Below are 21031 nucleotides of genomic sequence, written 5' to 3'. Positions count from 1 at the left end.
GAACTCTGATCATAATCTGAGGACAAGAAGACTTAAAACGTAATCTGCTTCAGCAAATATTTTCAGCTTAAAAGAAGAGACAGCCTAAGAACTTCAGAAGCAGAGAAAACAACTGAATCACTCTATGCATAACAAGAACTACAGCATGTTTTGCAGGAACATGATTTGGGTGTTATTTCAGTGTTCCTGACATTTTCATTAAAAATACCTATTTCCAGCATTTCATAAATTATCAAAAGAGATTTACTGTAGGCTAAAGACTCAGTGGAGGTATCAGCCTGGCAGAAAAATGTGTTGGTATGTGGGGGTGTATGTGTGCAAAATGCCAAAAGGAAAAAAAAGAAATTTTAAAAATATAAACAGATCTGGAAAGTTTATTTATAAGATAAATTTTTGTTCTTACCGAAATTATTACCATTATTATCTGAAAAAGTAGAGTGCATATTTTTCTATACTCTTGATGGTTATAGTTTATTTATGTTACAGTGACTAAGGAATTCAAATAAGATGGGTTGCCATGAGAATTAATGGTGAAGTCATACTTAGGGCATATCTGTAGTTTAATACTGATTTTTGAACAATGAATTTTGAACTGTATTGAATATTCACTTAAAAAATCCTTATACAAGTATTACCTTGTATTATATATGAACTTGCCTATCTTAGTTCTTTATCTAAGATCACAGATGGAAAATAGTGTGCCCTACAGGTGTATAAATGGCCGGGTGGATGCTGTCTATGCTATGTGACACTGACAGAAAGAGATCTTTCGAACCAATTTTAAATCAGTTGTAATTAAAGTAGAAAAACAGCAGCACTTAAGACATGCTATTTACTCCACTCAGAAAGGCGAAGGAATAAGAATGTCAGACAAGTCAGTTTTTTTAAGTTCACATTTCGAACACAGTAATGCAATTTGTCATGTTGGTTATTGTTCCTAGGATTGACTCTTACACAAGGAAAGAGTAAACTTTGCTCTGTATTCTACTTTTCCTCATTTTTTTATGACTATATGAAGTGGATGCAATTCAAGTTCCACTCAAGCCAGTGACGCAGTCAAAACACTGGCAGATCTGTCATACCACTGTGATCTTGAGTCTACAGCATTTGATGCCGATGCTGTAAGTCCAGTCTAGGAGTGTGTATTAGGCTTACCAAACGCTTTCTGAGTCAAACTCAACATCTGTACTAGAGCAGAGTAAACAAGTTATATTCATTTCATTCTTGGTGTTGCACAGTGTAGTTGAGCCACAGATTTGATTATCAGTTATTCAGATGAATGACTCCATGGAAAAAGAAAAAAAGTACCCAGAAAAACATTCTAACTATGGTTAAAATTAGGCTATTAATAACTTATGTTCCCAGAGGAGTTGGAAAGTGTATATTCATTTTAGAATCTCTTACACCAACTTATCTCCCTACACTTCCTAAGGTGTAAGGAGAAAAAGCTTTGCAACACAAAGAAAAATCAGTGATTATATGTAGAATTAGTACGTGATTTGGAAATTGTATAGGTAGGTAAAAAACACAGAATTATTGGGACGAATATTAGAAAAATATGCAGAGTAGATGATGACAGTGAAATTAATGGCAAACAACATGATGTAATTTTCTTCACAGGGCTAGTATCTCTGTAAGCAGAAAATTAACAATGTCTCAACTTCAACAGTTTTGAAATGATCTTGAACACTTTGAATACATGGTGTATTCTCCACATTAAGTTCCTTTTTTCAAGGGGAACATATTAACAGAACCCATGGATACTTTACAGAACAAAGGATTATTTTTTCTCCCAGTGAATTAATTTCTTTCACATTGAAGAACTGAATCTTACAAGAAGCAAGTAGGTAATGGATCTAGCCATCAAAATGACTGCATTCAAAATACCAGTAGTGCTCTTAAATAAACAAACAAGGTTCTTTTCTTCCTAATTTCTCTATAAAAGGATGAAAGCATTAGAAGCTTTCCAAAATTATTCAGTTTGAAGAATTTTGAACAAAGGCAAGGCAGAATTGTATAGAACCCAAAGACTAGGTGGCAAGCAGTATTTCGTTTTACAAACCAATATGTTTCAGTTATAATTCTTCCAGACAGCCTGTGGATATCACCATGTCTTTCTGAAGAGAAGGCTCAAAATGTCTTTGTCCTGCTTTGAACTGAGCTGGGTAAGAAGGAAAGAGACCTACTCCACTGAACTTTGAAAATCTTCACACCCTCTCACCAACACTTAATGTTTGCCTCTCATTGCTTGGGAGTCAGAGTTTCAGGATTGTTAAATCGCACCAATTATTTTATCTTTCTGCCTGTCCCTTGGTTATCTGATCAAAATGCTCCTGCAAGTTACAGCTCTGACAGTGGCTTAAACATCAACCTGACCTGGGAAGTGTGAGAGGATGTCTCCTATGTAGGTAAAGCCTACATAGCATATTAGCTAATTACATACATATTAGCAGTTGTTGTAACACCCAGCAGCATGTAGAGGAAGGAACAAGTGTTTTTCTTGAGTTTGCTAGTGATCTTTAGCAGAAGAGGAAGACAGAAAGAAAGGGAAAAACGAAAAGCAAAGAGAGAAAAGGGGAGAAGCAAGGGAGAAAGTATGGAGAAAGGGAAGAGAGTCAATATGAAAATATAACTGGCTTTTCTCTTTGAATTAGCAATCAGTATAGGTTTGGCATAGCACTCTATAATCTGAACTCAGGAGGAAAACAGAAGGAATTAACATCGCTTTTTTCTCTATGTTGTTGAGTGTTTTGCTCCAATTTATAGGAGGGAGAGGAGGTTCTTTTATTATCTATATATCCAGCGTGAGATTAAGAAACAATGGTTCAAATGTTGGTCCGACCAGTTTATTGCAGATCTTAACTAGGGAAACGTGGAAGGGGAGGACAGACAGTATTATGAATTAGGGTAATGGGGAAGGGAAGGAGGGCGATAGAAGAGGTAGAAAAGAAGAAGCAAGGAGTCTTTATAGGCAGCAAGAGGGACATAGTCACCACCATGGATCCAGTGTGGTTCGTAGTTAAGTCTTTGATCTTCAGTAGTGGTGGGTTATCGGGCAGAGTTGTTCTGTTGACAACAACGACGACGACAACGGCAACAACGACAACAATGACGATAACGACAACCACCAGGGCGATGATGGCTCCTTTTCAATGCTTTCAAAGTGGTCGAGTCAGCTGTCTTTGGAGTGACAGCTCAAACCCAAGGTGGTCGAGTCAGCTCCCCTTGGAGTGGCAGCTTCTGGCTCTGGGATCTCAGCAGAAACTCCTTTGTTCCCATCTTCCGGGCCTTGCCAGCAGATAAGAGGGAGTAGAGATGCCCATCTGCATCCCATTTTTCACAGGACACGATGGTATCATTCCCCAGTTTTCCCATACCTAGCTGGAGCTGTTTAGTCACAGGCCAGATCTTTCTTCTGCCATTAAACACTCCTGAGCACTCTCTTCCAGAGGCAAGAAGCTCTGGAGGAAGGGGCTTTCACAGAATTACAGAATGGCCAGGGTTGGAAGGGACCTCCAGGATCATGAATCTCCAACCTCCCTGCCACATGCAGGGCTACCAACCTCCATGTTTAGTTCTAAACCAGGCTGCCCAGGGCCCCATCCAACCTGGCCTTGAACACCTCCAAGGATGGGGCATCCACAACCTCTCTGGGCAAAATTTCAAATGTTTCCAAAGTGATACCGATTGTCACATGGTTAGCACCCATCACTTGCTTCCTCAACAAATCAATCAGAGTCTTATCACAAGAATGAAAGGAATGAAACTACTGCATGAAGGTCACACTGAATATCTCTAATCAACTGCAGTTTTTAATTAGGCAAACAACTAATCATATAACTATCTTTGTTTTATTTCTTTCTGTCTGTAAGCCTAGTTTTAAATTCTGTATTAGATTTTCAAATCAGATGGTTTCAGGTAATTCAACTCTGCTGCACTTCTACAGCAGTGGGGTTGTCCTGCAAACTGAATGCTAAAAGAAAATGTCTAGGTGGAAGTGCATGTTTTTTTTCTTAACTCACCTTTTCCACCACTATTTAGATTCTGTACTTTAGAATCATTGAAGAACACTGACGTACACTTACTCAAAATAAGAACTATTAATGGGGTATCAATAGAATCTGAGGGAAGAGAACAGCTGACTTGACTTACATGACAATACTTAAAAGGAATATGGAGCTACTAGAAGCTCAAGTCAGAGACAGGCAGTATGTGCTTGTGATTAAAGAATTGGAACATTTGTCGTGAAATGAAAGGCACCAGTAGATCTGTTTATTTATAATTGGGGGGCCTTAAAGGAAAGATATAAATTTAATTGTGTGATTTTGTTATCTCTTTTCCTTATTCCATAGTCTCTGCTACACGTGCTGCATTTTTTTTTCTCTCTCTTCACATTACCTCTTGATCATGAGAAGACTATCAGTATGTGAACATATCAATTAATTATGTTTATCCATGTATTATTAGATGCAATAAGAAAAGAACAATATTTTCCTAAGTTTTTACAGCATCTAGTACCCTGGAGCATGTCAGCAGGTCATTTGAATGCTGCTATAGTATAAATTGACGAAAAATGTTTGAAGAGTATATTTGAAAAAACCTGAAAGACTTAGTCTGGACATTTTAGAACTACCTTTTTGACTTAAAGTATTTGAATGACATTTGAAAAATAGTGACATATTTGTGTTATATTAAATAAGACTTTTAAAAAACAAATAATTATTCAAATGCTCGTTTTGATGAAAATATCAGTGTTGTTATAAAGCAATATTTTACATGGCCATGCTAATAGGCAACTAGTAATTAATGATATAGAAGTTTATTTGGGCTACAAGGATGAAGAAAAACAAAAAAAGAAAGAAGTAAGAAATACACTCAAAAAGGAAAAGAAGAGGGACTGAAACTGTATTTCCAAAGAAGGAACAGAGGAAACATTCCCAACCTGCTGCCATGGCCAGCCTGTCCTCCAGCCACTCTGTGCCATTATGTTGACAGCTCTACTCTACCAAGGAGCCCAGCCCAGCCCTGGGTGTGTACCTATCATTCAACAGCAACCAAACATCAGTATGATTGGCACTGCTGCATTGAAACCAGGATATGGCAAAAGTGTATGGCAGTGCCAACTCGAGTTATGGCAAATAGCATTATGCATTTTGATACACCAGCTAAACACAGTTTGTGAATGATGAAAAGTGTGCAGTTCTGCTTTCCATTTTTATAAAGGAATGTGAAAATCTTTTTCTACAATTTCAAGATCATGATTTTTTGGAATGTCTGCAACTCCATTTTAATTCAATATAAGTAACTTACTTACAAAATTTTGAATGGAATGTATTGAGTTGCAATCAGATTATAAATTAAAAAAAAAAAAGATTGTGTCTCTGTACTGGACTTCTATGAGCCTTATCCTACAAGAGAAAAACATCAGTTACTTCAAAGTCATGCCTTATTCATTTCATCACATTTTGGTGGTAAGCATGTTTGTGAACAACTCTTTTCAAGGATGAATCACAGGAGGAGTAAAATGTTATCAAAATTCTGTGATGAACATCTTGAGAACTCACTAAGAATTAGAACCACTTCCACTGAACGAGACTGCTACATTAGTTTCACAAAATCAAGGTCAAATATCTCACAGTTTTTATCTTTTTCTTGCCTATTTTTACAGTGTTTTAATAAATGTATGTATAAGTAAAGCTTTCTTACTAATATACATTAACTGCAATATATATATTTTTATGTGGCCCAAGACAATTCTTCTTCACTAGGCAAGCCAAAAGTTTGGACGCTAATTAGAGAAGTGTTGCAATAATCATACTTCCAGATAATTATGTTCAGTTAAAAAAAAGCACACCTCAACATCCTCTAGAATCAACTAACTGAAAGTAAAAGTAAAGATTCCTTTAGAGAAAAGTTTCAAAACTTAAAACAATAGGATTATATCAGAATTAAGATATATTAAACAATGACTGTAAAACTGAGAAACTACACCTATGTCTGTGTGTATATTTCCTAACTTGAAGATTGGACGGGGAAAGTAGACCCCATAAGACCTTTTCAGAGCTGCCTGCAAAATGAAAAAAAAAAATAAAAAAAAAAAATCAACAAATCCACACTAAATACAAAATCAACAAACCAAATAAAGAAACAGAAAGGAAAAATCAACAAAAAATTCCTTCTGTTGTTATACATAACAATCAAAAGTAGATTTAAAGGGATGCCCAACCTGAAATAACACAGTTAAACTGTGACTGAATAGTAAACAAAAGAGGCAGTGAAGACAGAAAGCCAGAATAAAAGCAATTTCAATAATAATTAATACAAATTATTTATATCAATATCATGAAGTTGCAGACGATTAATGTTTTGATGGTCAAAGAAGTCTCTCTCTGTAAGATGTCAGGTAACTAGAGGATACATCTTATACAAATTTGTGTCTCAAATATATCCATGCCAAGCCTATTATCTACACCAAATTTTTATCCAGTAGGTATTAATCATCATCTTTTCATTAGTTTCATCAAGCTTGTATTTATAACTCTTTGTCCAGAGATGCAAAATTTCCCAGATCTATTATTCACAGGTACCTGTTATAGTATGCATCGTCTAGCAAATAATATAAAATAGGACACTTGTTAGTCATGTGATAGCGCTAAGACAGAACACTAACCCATTATTAGAAAGTCACCTTCCACTTATTGAGCAGGACAAATCAGCTAATGTCATTTCTCCCCTAATGCTGTATCTTGAAGATACTGAAGCATCAAGATAGTGTTTTGATAGATTACATGAAAATTAACCCCAAATTATATCTTTTTAGTGGGGAGAATTGAACATTCTTTCTTGCATAGAAAAGATGAAGAGTGTCTAAGTAAGTTGAGAGAAACCTCATCAGTCTTGATTTTCTCTGATCCACAGTTGGTTTCAGGGATGTCTTGCCAAACAGAGCCAGACAAGTCTGACAGTTGTTGACTTTGGCTTGACTGGAAAAAAAGGGGACTTTTTGCTGCAGTCATTGGAGGGAAAGGAAAAATAAATTCCTAAAGATGGTGGAAGGAAGAGTAACATTATGGTACACAAAGGTTTCCATACCCAGTTCAGGAACATGCTCTAATTTCTGCTTGAAAAAGCACTGACCTGATCAAATCTGACTGAAAACAATGCCTTTGTGCATGTTGGATCAGTTCCTTGAGTCATCTAGCCCTGAGAAACCAGGATTTGCCACAAGAACATATATTTTGAGCAGGAGGGAAAATAATAGCAATATGCACTTCACTGATGTTAGATATTCATTTCTGTGGTGTAGTTTTATTTGGAGAAAATTTATCATGAAGTATTATGAATATATATTCTTAAGTTCTCCCATTTTGATATTACGAAAAGAAATATTTTCTCTTTGATTTTTTTTTCTCAACAATAACCATGAATAACTCAGAAAAAAAGATACTTTGTTTTGATTAGTCCTTTATATTTAGAATGTCTTAGTAACAAAACTACGTGTCACTCATCAGTAGTGTAAAATGCTCAGGAACATATAGCTGTCACTATAACAAAGCAATTATGTATAGTCTGTGAACACCAGTTCCTTTGAATCATAGAATCATAGAATGATTTGGTGTCATGGTTTTATGTTTTATGTTTTTGTATAAAACCATGACCAACCCAAAGTTGGAAGGGACCTATAAGATTATCTGTTTCCAAACCCCCTCCCTCAAGACTAGATTGCTTGAAGTCCTCCAGCATGGCTTTGAATGCTTTCAGGGTGGAGGCATTCATAACCTTGCGGGGCAGCCTGTTTCAAAATCTCACCATCCTCACAGTACATAGTCTTAATATCTCGTCTAAATATTCCCTATTCCATTTCCCCTTGTCCTTTTACAACAGACCGTGATAAAGAGCCTGTCCCCTCCTTTCTTGATACTGAAAGACCTCTCTCTGAACTCCCCAGAGCCTTTTGTTTTCCAGGCTGAAGAGCCCCAGCTCTCTCAGCCTGTATTCTTAGGGCAGGTGCTTTAGCTCTCTGATAATCTTTGTGGCTTTCCATTGGACCTGCTCCAGAAACTCCACGTCCTTCTTGTGTTGGTGGCTCCAGAACTGGATGCATTACCGCAGGTAGGGTCTCACAAGAACAGAGTAGAAAGGCAGAATCATCTCCCTCAGCCTGCTGGTCATGCTTCTCTTAATGCAACCCAGTATACAGTTGGCCTTCTAGGCTGCTTCTACAACATTGCTGGCTCATGTTGAATCTTTCATCATACGAAACTCCCAAGTAGTTCTCCTCAGGGCTGCTCTCAAGGATTCTTCACCCAAGCTGTGGCTGGGTTTAGTATTGCCCTAACCCAGATGCAGGACCTTGCACTTGTTGAACTTCATGAGGTTGTCATGGACCTGCCTCTCAAGCAGGTCTTTTTGGATAGCACCCCTTCCCTCTAGTGTGTCAATTGCACCTCTCAGCTTGGTTCTGCAAACTTGCTGAGACTACCCTCAATTCCACTGTTCATGTCACCTACAAAGATGATGAATTACACCATTCCGTACACTGATCCCTGAGGAACGCCGCTTGTCAGTGGTCTCCATTTGGACGTTGAGCTCTTGACCACAACTCTCTGAGTATGATCATTCAGCCAATTCCTTATCCAGCCAGTTGTCCATCCATCAGATCTCTTTTTTTCCAACTTGGCTAGCAGGATGTCATGTGGGACAGTGTCATATGCTTTGCACAAGTTCAGGTAGATTATGTCAGTTGTCCTTCTTTTATCCACTGAACTTTCAACTCCATCATAAAAAGCCACCATATTTATCTGGCATGACTTACCCTTGGTGAAGCCATGTTGGTTAACACTAATCACCTCACCTTTATTTTCCATGTACATTATTAGGGCCTTTGAGAGGACATTCATCATGACCGTGCCAGGCATAGCGATGAGACTGACTGACCTATCGTTTCCTGATTCATTTTTTCCCTCTTGAAAATGGGGGTCACATTTCCCCTTTTCCAGTCAGTGGGAACATAACCAGACTGCCATGACCTTTCAAATGTAATGGACAGCAGCTTCATGCACCAGTTCCCTCAGAACCCTTGAATGGATCTCCTGGGGTCCCATGGACTTGTACACCTTCAGGTTCTTTAGATTGTCTTGAACCTGATCTTCACTTACAGCAGACAGATCTACCTTCTGCAAGTTCTTATCACTGCTTTCTGCAACTTGGGCCATGGCTGGAGCCCTTGCTGGTGAAGAGTGAGGCAAAGTGAGGCACTGACCATCTCAGCTTTTTTCAAATCCATTATGATCAGATCTCCAGTTTCCTTCAGGAGAGGGCCCACATCTTCCCTGACCTTCTTTTTATCACTGATGTACATGTAGAATTTGTTCTTGTTCTCCTTAAGATCTCTGGCTAGATTTAATTCTATCTGGGTTTTAGGTTTGCTAACCTGATCCCTAGCTGCTTGGACAACTTCTTTGCAGTCCTCCCAGGTAATCTGTTTCTGCTTCCACTCCCTATAGACTTTCTTTTTTAGCTTAAGTAATCCAGAAGCTTCTAGATGATTCATGGAGGCCTCCTGGCATTCTTTCCCACCTTCCTTTCTCTCAGGATGCACTGCTTCTGGGCTTGGAGGAGACGGTCCTTGAATACCGACCAGCTTTCTTGGACCCCTCTTCCCTCCAGGGCTTTTCCCATTTTCTCCATGTCATCCTGCCAAGCAGTTCCCTGAAGAGTTCAAAGTCTGAGTTCCTGAAGCCCCAGATAGCAAGCTTGGTGCTCACTCTCTTTGACACCCTAGGGATTTTGAATTCCACCATTCCTTGGTCACTACAACCAAGACTGCCCATGAGCTTCACGTTACTCACCAGCCTCCTCTCACTGATGGGGACAAAGTTCAGCATACTGCCTTTTCTCATGGATTCCTGTACTACATGGGTGCAGAAGTTATCATCAACACATTCCAGGAACCTCTTGGATTTCTGGTGTATTGTTCCAACAGATATTGGGGTGGTGGAAGTCTCCCATTGAGGCTATGTTTTGTGAATGAGAAACTGCTCCTATTTGTTTATTGAGGGCTTCATCCACTTGGTCTTCCTGATCAAGTGACATGTAGCAGACACCCACTATAATGTCTCCTTCCCTTTCCTTTCCTTTTAGATTTCCTTTTGGAACCTGACCCTTCAGCTCTCATTTAGCTCCTCATCTATCCCCATGTGCAGCTCCATGGACTCCAGGTGGCCACTGATGTACAGGGCAGCACCCCCTCCTCTTATACCTGTCTATTCCTACATTCAAGTCATGAGAGTCAATTCACCACAAGATGCAGGGTTATCTTGGCATAGAAAATTGTTTCATGGAATAGACAGGTTAAGTATTATTCTTTGTTTCTCTTAATAATCAAGTAGAAATAATTTTGTCATTTACCAAAACTGGAACATTCAGTGTTGTACTCAGTACTTAATCTCCCACCAGTTTAGCATACTGTGGTATTCAAGTGCTCAAAATACACCCTACAGCTCGCTTTACAAAGGCATTGATGTATTTGGTCTCCAGAAGTGTTTGGGATAAATGTACAATGTATTCAAGCTAGTATGAACATCTGTGAGACCTTAGTAGCAACCGGATTTTATGTCAGCAAATCTAGATTTTTCCCATGCAGAATTTCAGACATTTTAATTTCTACAAGTTTAGGTTCTTAAAAAAAAAGTTTACACACTTAGGTTGGCTTAGTATTAAACTTATGAGAAGTGATTATACTGTTTTGCACTTTGTTCTGGAACAAAGAGAGAAATAATTTAATATTCATAAAACAAAATGTTTGCATTATAAAAACCCCTAAAACAAATATTTCTATGTCATATTTCGAACATATGAGAATATAAATGGTAATCTTGTGCTTTCCATTAGTAGTAATTTTGTGCCTTCTACCAAGTAAGCTGCAAAATTTTCCATAAAATGAGAAAGAAGAGGAATATGCTGGCTGAAAGAAAGTTAATTAATATTAGGAGGTTGGAGCCATTGTAGTTCACATAAGATAAAATCTCATATGTTTGCTAACATAAAGCATATAGTTTTCTTTGTTCTAACATTAGTCTTAGATGCCTACAAGACAAGTTGAAAATGAACTACATTGGTTAAAACAAGAAGTAAATATGATCTTTGTTGCTTTGAAGGAATAACAATGTAATAGAGAAAAAAATTCTGGGTAAATAAAAACAGCTTATTTACACTGACACCTTGACTCTTCATCTGCTTATGAAGAAAAACTAATTTCAGAATGAAATACTTCTATCTCTGTTGCTATGATAAGTCATTCTGTTATGGATGCAATAATGCTGACCAATGATAAAGTCATACAAACACATAATGAATAGAAATGAAAGGTAATAGCTAAATAATTTGTGCTACATAAATGAAAGAAACAATTTTAAAACTCACAGCAACCAAAACGAATATGAAGGAGAAACAATCAAGAGCGGGAAAAAGATCTTGTTGATGAACTGAGCTATATTAAGGAAGTTCTACTTTGTTGTTGTTGTTGTTCTTGTTTGTTTGTGGTTTTTAATTTGTTTTTGTTTTTTTTTTCCCCACTGCATTAGAAGAGATAGGAATTTCATAGTAAGGGAATAATATTTTTATCCTCAGAAGATGAAAAATTAGGGCCTATTCCTTGAAGAGAAAATTTTGCATTAAAATCCATAGGTTTCTTCAAAAAAAATTTTGAACAAAAATCTTTTGGATTTAGCTGAAGGAGGAAACTAGAAAAGTTCAATTCTATAGGAGAGATCAAATGAAACCTACCTAGATACCTCAACATGGTCATGTTTACTGAAAAGAGAGATTGGACTTGGCTATTTAAGTGAAATACTGCATCAAGGAGTTAAATATATTAGGTGTCCCTTAGAAATATAACATTTTTATTTACAATAAGATACAAGCAACTGAATGGTTGTTTCAATTGGACTCCAACTACTTCAGGATTTGTCTAAAGATATTAGTGATCTGCCAGTGGTGTAAGACAGAGAAAGTATACACAGTGATAGAGAACTTCTACCTGTTACGAACCTATTTTAAGGAAAAACCTACTGCAGTCAGATCGGGAGCAGAGATTATTCTATCTCATCTGATGAGCTTTCTGATTTTAAGTCTTACTGACTTTTAATGTCTTGAAAGAGTTTTTCATAAGAATTGTTTTATTGCCAATGTATTCTCAGCTGAGAGGTGCAGCTCACACAATAGAGGAAAGGAATATCATCCAGAGGGACCTGGACACTCTCAAAAAGCAGGCCTGCATGCAACTAATGAGGTTCAAGAAGGCCAAGTGCAAGATGTTGTACAGGGTCAGGGCAATTCCAAACACGCACAGATTGCAAGAAGTACTCAGTGAGAGCAGCCATATGGAGAAAGACCAGGGTTTTGTGATGGACAATAAGCTGGACATGAGCCAGTAGTGTGCCCTTACAGCCTGGACAGCCACTTGTATCCTGCGTTCAGAAGAGGGGTGACCAGCAGGGAGAGGGAGGTAATTCTCCCCTCTATTCTGCCCTCAAGAAGCCCAATCTGGATTAATGTGTTCAAGCCTGATGCCCCAGCACAAGAAAGACATGCAGCTGCTGAACTGGGTCCAGAAGACAGCCAGAAAGCTAATCCAGATGTCTGGAGCACCTTTCCTATGAAGAAGGATTGAGAGAGTTGGGTTCGTTTAGCTTGGAGGAGAAAAGGGTATGAGGAGATCTCATTGCAGCCTTCCAGGACTTGAAAAGTATAGAAATTCTTGAACCCCTGTTCTAAAGACTAACTTATGAGATTGGCTAAATCTGTCCCTGAATGTTAAGCGGAAACATTAGAAACATGATTCTGCAATGTTTCTGTGATGTTTTGATCAGAACAGAGGAGAACAAAGGAAGGGTGACAGATTGGGTTATAAAAAAATCTATCTAGACCGGAATTATGCTCACTGCATTTTGAGAAGAAGACACCTATGGCCAAAAAAAAAAAAAAAAAAAAAAAAAAAGAAAAAGCATTTTGGCAGACATCTCAAATGAATTCATGTCTCTGGATTTTTTAAAGATAGACACTTTCGGAACCAGAAGTGCATTTGAATAACTTCCTTTGTAATGAATTGTAAAATCACATTATTTTAAAGATAACATGGGTAGCTGAAGTTGTCTGTCAGTTCTTGTTTTACATTATCTCATTCTCCTTCTTGAATTACTCAGCATCAGGTATTTATTCTATTTGTTCAAATTGCACTTAAATTAAAATCAAATATTATTGCTAGTACTTAGTACTTTGTATAATGTAACTAATTGCCATTGTGTCAACATAGATGTTGCTAAATAATAGCATGAAATGAGTAATGCGCTGAATATTTATAGAGTATGTCTTTTTGAATTTGATTTCCTGATCATTGTTATTTTTTAATCTCATCACTTTAGGAAATAAGTAAGTGTAGGTTCAAACTCTGGATCCTAAAAATATGATACTTTTGACTTGCAGAAAGAACAGTTCCTATAAAAAGGAATTAGTTTTTCTTAAGAAGCTTTATGGCTCAAACAGTTACCAGTTATAAATACCTTTTTTACATGAGATTTTCACAGTATGTGTGGAGACTGCATAAATACATTGCACTTTAGTAAGGACTAGGAAAAACAGGGGCCAGGGGCAGTATAGTTCCAGTTTGCATTAGAAATCTGTTCTCAATACAGTCTCTTCACAAACATCTTCTGGTGTAAATTTATGGAAGTAGTTTTATTTTCAACACCTATTTAGTTATCAAACTTTATTTATCTGAAAAAGTGAGTATGTATATCCTATTTTTCTCCTGATTAACATAGTCTTCTAGTGTACAGACAGAATAAGATAGTGTGATTCTACAGAAATAACCATTTCACGGATTTGTTTAAATTGAGGACTATTGACTCCACTTTACCTGCCAGTAACACAGGATTTCCTAATTTTCTTTGCTTAATATCCTGCATCTTTATTCTCTTTTTGGACTTGTTTGCTTTCCTCTTCCTCTTACTTTTTATCTAGAACATTTTTATCAGCCTATCTTTTCAGTTTCTTTCAAATAGTTAGAATAGACTATACAATATTTTTTCTTTAAAGAAAAAGGCTTATGATCTGATTTTCTGGTAGAAAGGACTATATTTTGTAAGTGGAGTTTGGCTGAATGCAAATTCTGCAGCTGTGTTTATTAGATGGTAGTAGTTTGTTATGTTGTCAGTTTGCCAGATAGCATGATGTCTGCTTGCTTTTGATATAAAGGTAAAATAACTGTTTGTAAAATGTAGAAATATATTTGTTATGATTTTTTCCTATCAGTTGGATTTTCAGTATCATTTAGAAAAATGATAATCTTTCTACATTCATACTATCTTTATAATAGACATTCAAACAAACAAACAAAAATTATGTTAAAGGAATAAAAAATTGAACATATTTTGTAACAACATAAATCAGAAGAGTAAAATAAAAGTGAAAATGAAGGTTATAACCATGACTTACTGCTCACTGTCAGGTTAGACACATCATCAGATATAAAAAATGGTTCAATTTTCTTTCCAGACTCTCTTTGTTTATTTATTTCACAGCTAATGGTATAGCCTACTAGGTACAGTTCAATTTCATATTCCTGCAATAAAAAACCTTGTGAAGACTTTCAACTTCTTTGAATTCTTGATCTCCTTTTGTAGTAATATTTTGCTTTCCAGTTCTCTGTGTTGCTCCTTTGTCTTTTCTACATTCTCTGGCATTCTCACCCCAAACTAGTTGCAGCCGCTCTCATTACTGGCCTGCAAAGTGATTCCTCAGACTCAGTGGTAAGCACATCATCAGCATACCTGACATTATAACATTTGTTTCCTCTAATTTGAATTCCTCCATTGTAACCATTAAGATAAATGTGCACTACCATTTCAGTATAAATCCTGAACAGATGCAGTGGCACAGTGCAGCCCTGCTGAACTCCTTCCCAGATGTTAGAGCTCTCTACTGTTCTTTTTTTTTTTTTAAAGCTGCAGCTTCCTAGTAACATAAAATTTGGGGTAGCAAGTGACCACATTTTAAAAATGTTAATTGACTACAGACCTGTCTAGAAATTAAGTGGGAAGGTATGTAGGGTTCTTCACTTAATGCACTTTTTTTTTTTTTTTAATTGCTTTTTCACTTTATATTATCTTAGCAATGAAATCTCACATCTGACTTTTATTATTTTTATGTGTCACTGCTTCTTTATATTAAACAAATTCTCAGTTACCTCTGTAAAGATTTTAGTGATGCAACATATTTGTTCTGTCAGAAAAGGATTTCACTGGCTTCAAAATATAGGAACACAAGAGAAAATACAAAAGTTTCATTATGTAAGGAAATGGTTGCATCAACTGAGCTAGGGTGTGTGCATACTGACTTCTTCCCTACTTCAGCACTTTTCCATGTAAAATTATTCAGAAGTATGATAAACAGGTAACATTCCTCCCTAGTCCAAAGCTTACCACTACGATGCTCTTCAGAAAGAAGGTGTTTTAGTGAGACCTTAGAGATAATATGAGTATAAGCATTTTCTGTATCCTTGCTACAGATTTTCTTTCCTTAAATCCACAAATGAAATCAGAAAAAATATATATATTGGAATCAATATATTTCAGTAATATTTAACCCATCTTAGAAAAAGGCGGTGGAGCGTGGAATTCTATTACAAAAAGGTTATGCTGTGAGCTTTGGTCCTAGTCTCTGCTTGCATGTGAAATGTATTTTTTAAAGCTAGTTCAATGTCATTATAAAAAAAAGTTCAATGAATTCACATACATTTTGGGATGATTCTGAGTATGCATCAGAACTTACTAATTTTATATTGCACTTAATTTTGAAATTTCTCTAGAAAAGATTTCTCCAGCTTCTCAAACAACAATGTAATAATGTCACTTTGAAGCATTTTCAAGGATCAAGGTCTTGAAAACCATTTAAATATTGTATGTTTTTACATGTATAGATATTTTTGCTGTGAATATTGATAAAGCTTTCTCTTTAAAAATCCACATTGATCAAAGTCCTAAAAATAGATTATATTCCTATCACCTGCTTCACTTCTGTGACCTTAACTTTACGCTTTCTGAGACTAGCATAAATCTGAGGGGAGGATTCTAGACTGGACAAAGCATGGAGATAACAATCACAACAATTTAAGAATGAGTTAAGATAATTTCTACTTGATTTAAAATCAGTTGTTACATATGCAGATTTTTTTTTTTTTTTGAGATAATCACAGAACACAAAATTTATCTGTCTTTCATCACCTTCAAGATTGAGTATATTTAAACAAATTAGATCACAGTATTCCATAATCAACTTCATTCTTCACAGCAGTACAAACACTAATTGCAATCATTCCTTATTTTTAACAAATTCACAAGTATTCAGCACTTTCAGATCAAAAATTCTCTGATGAACACTAGTGAACAATGTTTAGCCACTGCATGGGAACTGCTGAATTATGGCCTGAACCTGTGATTGACCACCTGAGGCAAGCTATGAGTCAGCTCTGGAACCACAGGTGAAGGCAATTCACCTGTGCTACCGGAAGGGAAGGAGCCTGGGTCCACCTCTCCTATACTCCATTTAAGAGCTGACTGCCCCTGGGGAAGGTTGTGTTTTAGAGATCTCTCCTCTTGGAGTCTTCTCAGCAAGCCCAGGATAAGGGTAAGCTTTCCATCTATTTCTCTTTAGCATGATAACCTGTTTAACCTAAATTTATTCTATATTTCTTAATTATAACATCCATATATTCATTATTATACAGCTACAAAAAAAGACTGCTCTCCTAACATCTGTAATGATATTGAATGAAGCAGAAGTAGTGATATTTTAATATAAAATATTTTGCAAATTAAAATTTTTATGATGTATGGATTAACAAAAATATTCTTCACTAAATGAGAGTGTTGCTGGAGGGTGAACTCAGAGAGTGGGGGTGAGCGGAATTAAATCCAGCTGGTTATTTTTCCAACAAGTGATGTTCCCCAGGGGTTGGTGTTGAGGCCTGTCCTATTCGATATCTTTATTAATGATCTGAATGAGGGGATTGAGTGCACCTTCAGTAAATTTGAAGACGGCACTAAGCTGGGAGAAAGTGTTGATCTGTGTGAGGATATGAAGGCTGTATTGAGGGATCTGGACAGGCTGGATTGATGGTTAAGGCCAATTATATGAGGTGTGGGGCAGAGTGGCTGGAAAGCTGCACAGAGGAAAAGAATACAGACTTGCAAGTTGGCAGCTGACTGAATGTGAGTAAGCAGTTTGTAGCCAATAAGGTCAGTGGCATCCTATTTTGTATCAGAAATAGCGTTGCCATCAGGGCAGGGAAGATGATCATCCCTCTGCACTCAGCACTAGTAAGGCTGCACCTTTAGTACAGTGTTCAGTTTTAGAGGGATCTGAAGTACAAGTTTTATGAGGAGAGACTGAGGGAAAGGGGATTGCTTAATGTGGAAAAGAGGAGGCTCAGGGGTAATCTTACAGTTCGTTACAGTTTTCTGAAAGGAAATTGTAGTGAGGCAGAGGTCAGCCTCTTTTCTCAGGTAACTTGTAATAGGACAAGAAGTAATGGTCTTAAGCTGCACAAAGGGAAATTCAGGTTGGATATTAGGAAAAATTTATTCTCAGAGTCATGAGGCATTAGAACAAGTTGCCTAGTGAGGTGTGTTTCAGGAGGATGGAGCTAAGATCTTACTGGTCATCCAACGATAGGACAAGGAGTAAAGGGTACAACCTGGAGTGTAGGAGGTTCTGCATAAATATGAGAAAAAACCTCCACAGTGAGTCTAGCACAACACTGGAACAGGCTGCCCATAGAGATTGTGAGGTCTCCTTCTCTAGAGACATTCAAAACCAGACCACGCGCATTCTTGTGTGACCTAATCTAGGTTTTCCTGCTCCAGCAGGGGGATTGAACTAGATTATCTTTCAAGGTCCCTTCTAATCCCTAACATCCTGTGATTCTATGGAGAAGTCAATGTGTTCAAGAAACATGTGGATGTTACTCTGAGGGACGTGGCTTAGTGGTCATGGCGGTGATAGGTTGATGGTCCAACTTAGATTGTTTCAGATGCCTTTTCCAATCTAAAAGATTCTATGATTCTATGAAATTATAAGAGAAGCAATATTCTTATTCAGTACTAGTAATATGTGTTGGAAAACTTTGAGTGAAAACAGAAGAGAAATCTCAGTTTCTAAAAGAGGCGTGGAGGAAAAAAAGCAGTTTCTACTTTAGCAGGCCAGAGGATTAGTTAAAGTATTTAGACAGAATTCTTGTCCAGTATACAGTACATAAGACAAATAACTAACTCTATTTAGTATATTAGTTTATTCTTAAGAGGTATTTTAAAATTTTTTTGTGTATGTGTAGTCTTATGGAAGCTATCCTTTTGATGTCTCCCAGTTTTGTACAATTCCAATGAGTATAAATTCCTGTGAGTGCAAGAGTTTGTCTTTAAATTGTGTTTACTACATTATTAAGATAAATTTCTGGCTCATAAACCCTTAAGTATATATATAAATTCACGCATACGTATGTATGTAATTGGTTGGAAAATGTTGTTATTCTCTTTGTACTTTTCTCATACTTTCTTAGCTTAATCAAATCACACTCATAAGCCAAGAAGTAGTCAGTTTTGAAAAATAAGCTGCAGAGATGCTCTATAAGTAATAAAACTGATAGGACTGACACTACAGCTTTTTTTTTCTATTTAATCTTAAAGACTTTGGTTACACTGTAGTGCATTATGTTCTTTTAAATCTGAACTATTTTGATTTTAAACTTCATTGGGATGTTAATGCCATGGACCTTATGAAACTTGTAGACATATAGGACATTGGCCACCTCATCGCCTCAATGCTAATGAGGGTTATCTTTCTAGGTGAGTGGTAGCAAGGATAGAAAACATTTTTTTTCCTCTCCAGAAGTTTGCAGGCATTCCAGTATGATTCATGTCAGTGACTTCAAGACAAAAAAGCTGATAATTGTGACCAGAAGCCAGCTTCATCCACACAGCTGTGCAAATATGAACTAATTAGTGCTTAATGCAAAGCATGGGAATTGTAAGATTTTAAACTATCTTTTCCCTTAGGAGACAAGAAGTTGTATATTGACTCTGCTCTGGGACAGGGAGTATGCTGTCAACAAATGAGTGAAGTGTAAGAGTACTGCTCCAGAAGCACAACCTTTTTCCTGCAACTGCCAAGTGTTTATCCTGGATCAGATTAGTGGCCTGTCAAGGTCAGTAATCTCTTTAAGAGACTACATAATTCTATATCTTTTTAAAACTTTTAAACTGAAAAAAAAACATGAATTACTTATTTAGGTATTTTTGGTATAGATTACTTTGAATGATGGAACTTATTTTTATGTAGTAAAAAAAAAAAAAAAAAAAAAAAATTAGATCTCTAAGTGAAGTTAAAAAATGAGTCTGGGTAGTATTCAGCTTATTAAGATATTTAGCTTGCATTTGGGTAAGGAAAATAATGTTTTCCTTTCTTCATGTTTATAGCAGCAACAGTCTTCCAAAAACAAGTAATACTGAAATGGAAAGACCTTGAAATGTGCATTATTTTGCAAGACTTCATATCACACTTGAAACTGCTATTTTCTGTTAAGGGCTTTGCCATATCATCAGTGACTTTCCTGTCCTAAATTGAATTTCTAATGTCATAAGAAAGGTACTAATGTGATAAAAGTCATATAATGTTTGCAATTTTCAATCATGTTGGTGAAGTGAATTTTTATTGTATTAACAAAAACAGAATTCCAAATTACCATAGCAACTGACCAAAATTACAATAAAAATTTTATCAATTGAGAACTCTCTGTGGATAGCTAATTCCCTGTGGCTACTCTTTCTCCACCTCTTTTTTTTTTTATTATTATTTTCTTCAGAAGAACATATTTCTGTCTCTTATTGCTGAGGTAAAATTGTCCATGCCTTCTGGAGTATTATCTATATATGTATATATATCTGTATCTTTTCAGTCAGTCAAATGTATCTCTCAAAGAATCTTTAAGCTAGTATTCTAATGAATAAGTCATTTACAAGTCCTAGGAAAGTAGAGATGGTTAAAAAACAACAATCAATCAAATAACAAAAAAACAAACTTGCAACAAAATTGTCAAGTTAATGAATTAATAGTAATCTATAAAATATGACCTACTCTCTAAAAGTTTGCTCTGTTTCAAGTCTTGTATGGATGGAAATATTTTACTTGTGGCAAGCAGAACTGCCTGACATTACATGAGGTTTAGTTTAAGATGTAAACAACATATTGGTTATTTGTGTGAGAAATAAGGAAAAATTTCTCTTTGTAGTAACACTGAAGGAAATAACCAAGGAACAAAATGTCATGTGTTTTTTGCAGCATAATTATTCAGCAACTATTCATCTGTGATTGATGTGTAACACTGCCGATCTTATTAAGATCTTATAATCCAAAAAATCCAGCTGGCCAATAAAGGAAAGTTTGATTCAAGTGTTTTCTTGTTTGAGTTGTGCATCATAGTCTGCTGTAAATATTGTGTTGCTCACTCACTCTTCTGCATACAGAACTTTATTTTGAAATAGAGAATGGCTGGTGAAGTGGCTTGTTTATCAAATAGCATTCTATTCTTATTTCCAAATCTTGTTTTCATTTACCTAGACAAAGTCAATATCAAGGGAATACATTTGTGTTCGTGGAGCTCCATGTGAGCAAACATATGGGCAATACATGCTGTATTAATATACATTCCTCCAATGTTTGGCTTCTTAGTATTCTTCCTGTTTTGGCTGAGAATCTATTTCCATTAGTTACCAGCTGGAACCCTTCTGTTGCTCAGAAAGTTCCAAATTCCTACTTCATCAGAACAGTATGGAAAAGTAAGGAAGGAACACCTTCTGGTTTCTCAGAAATGATATTCCAAATAGAATAATCTTAAAAAGTTTGAGAATAAGGAATAAGATGGTCTGTGTTTTCGTTAGATTCTGATGTCAGGGAATTACTCTTAAAAAAAAAAAAA

At 36.4% G+C, this 21031-nt stretch overlaps 1 long non-coding RNA gene across 1 annotated transcript; it reads left to right on the top strand.

Moving 5' to 3' along the window:
- The first annotated feature begins 16621 nt into the window (after positions 1-16621).
- Positions 16622-20759, top strand: LOC125686871 (uncharacterized). The gene is made up of 3 exons (XR_007373922.1): positions 16622-16686; positions 19113-19261; positions 19533-20759. It is a non-coding gene; the product is annotated as an uncharacterized LOC125686871 (long non-coding RNA).
- Positions 20760-21031: the final 272 nt, after the last annotated feature.

Source organism: Lagopus muta, chromosome Z (assembly GCF_023343835.1).
Source record: "Lagopus muta isolate bLagMut1 chromosome Z, bLagMut1 primary, whole genome shotgun sequence".
Lineage (NCBI taxonomy): Eukaryota > Metazoa > Chordata > Aves > Galliformes > Phasianidae > Lagopus > Lagopus muta.
The sequence above is the reverse complement of the archived record's forward strand: the minus strand, read 5'-3'. Positions and strand labels throughout refer to the sequence as shown.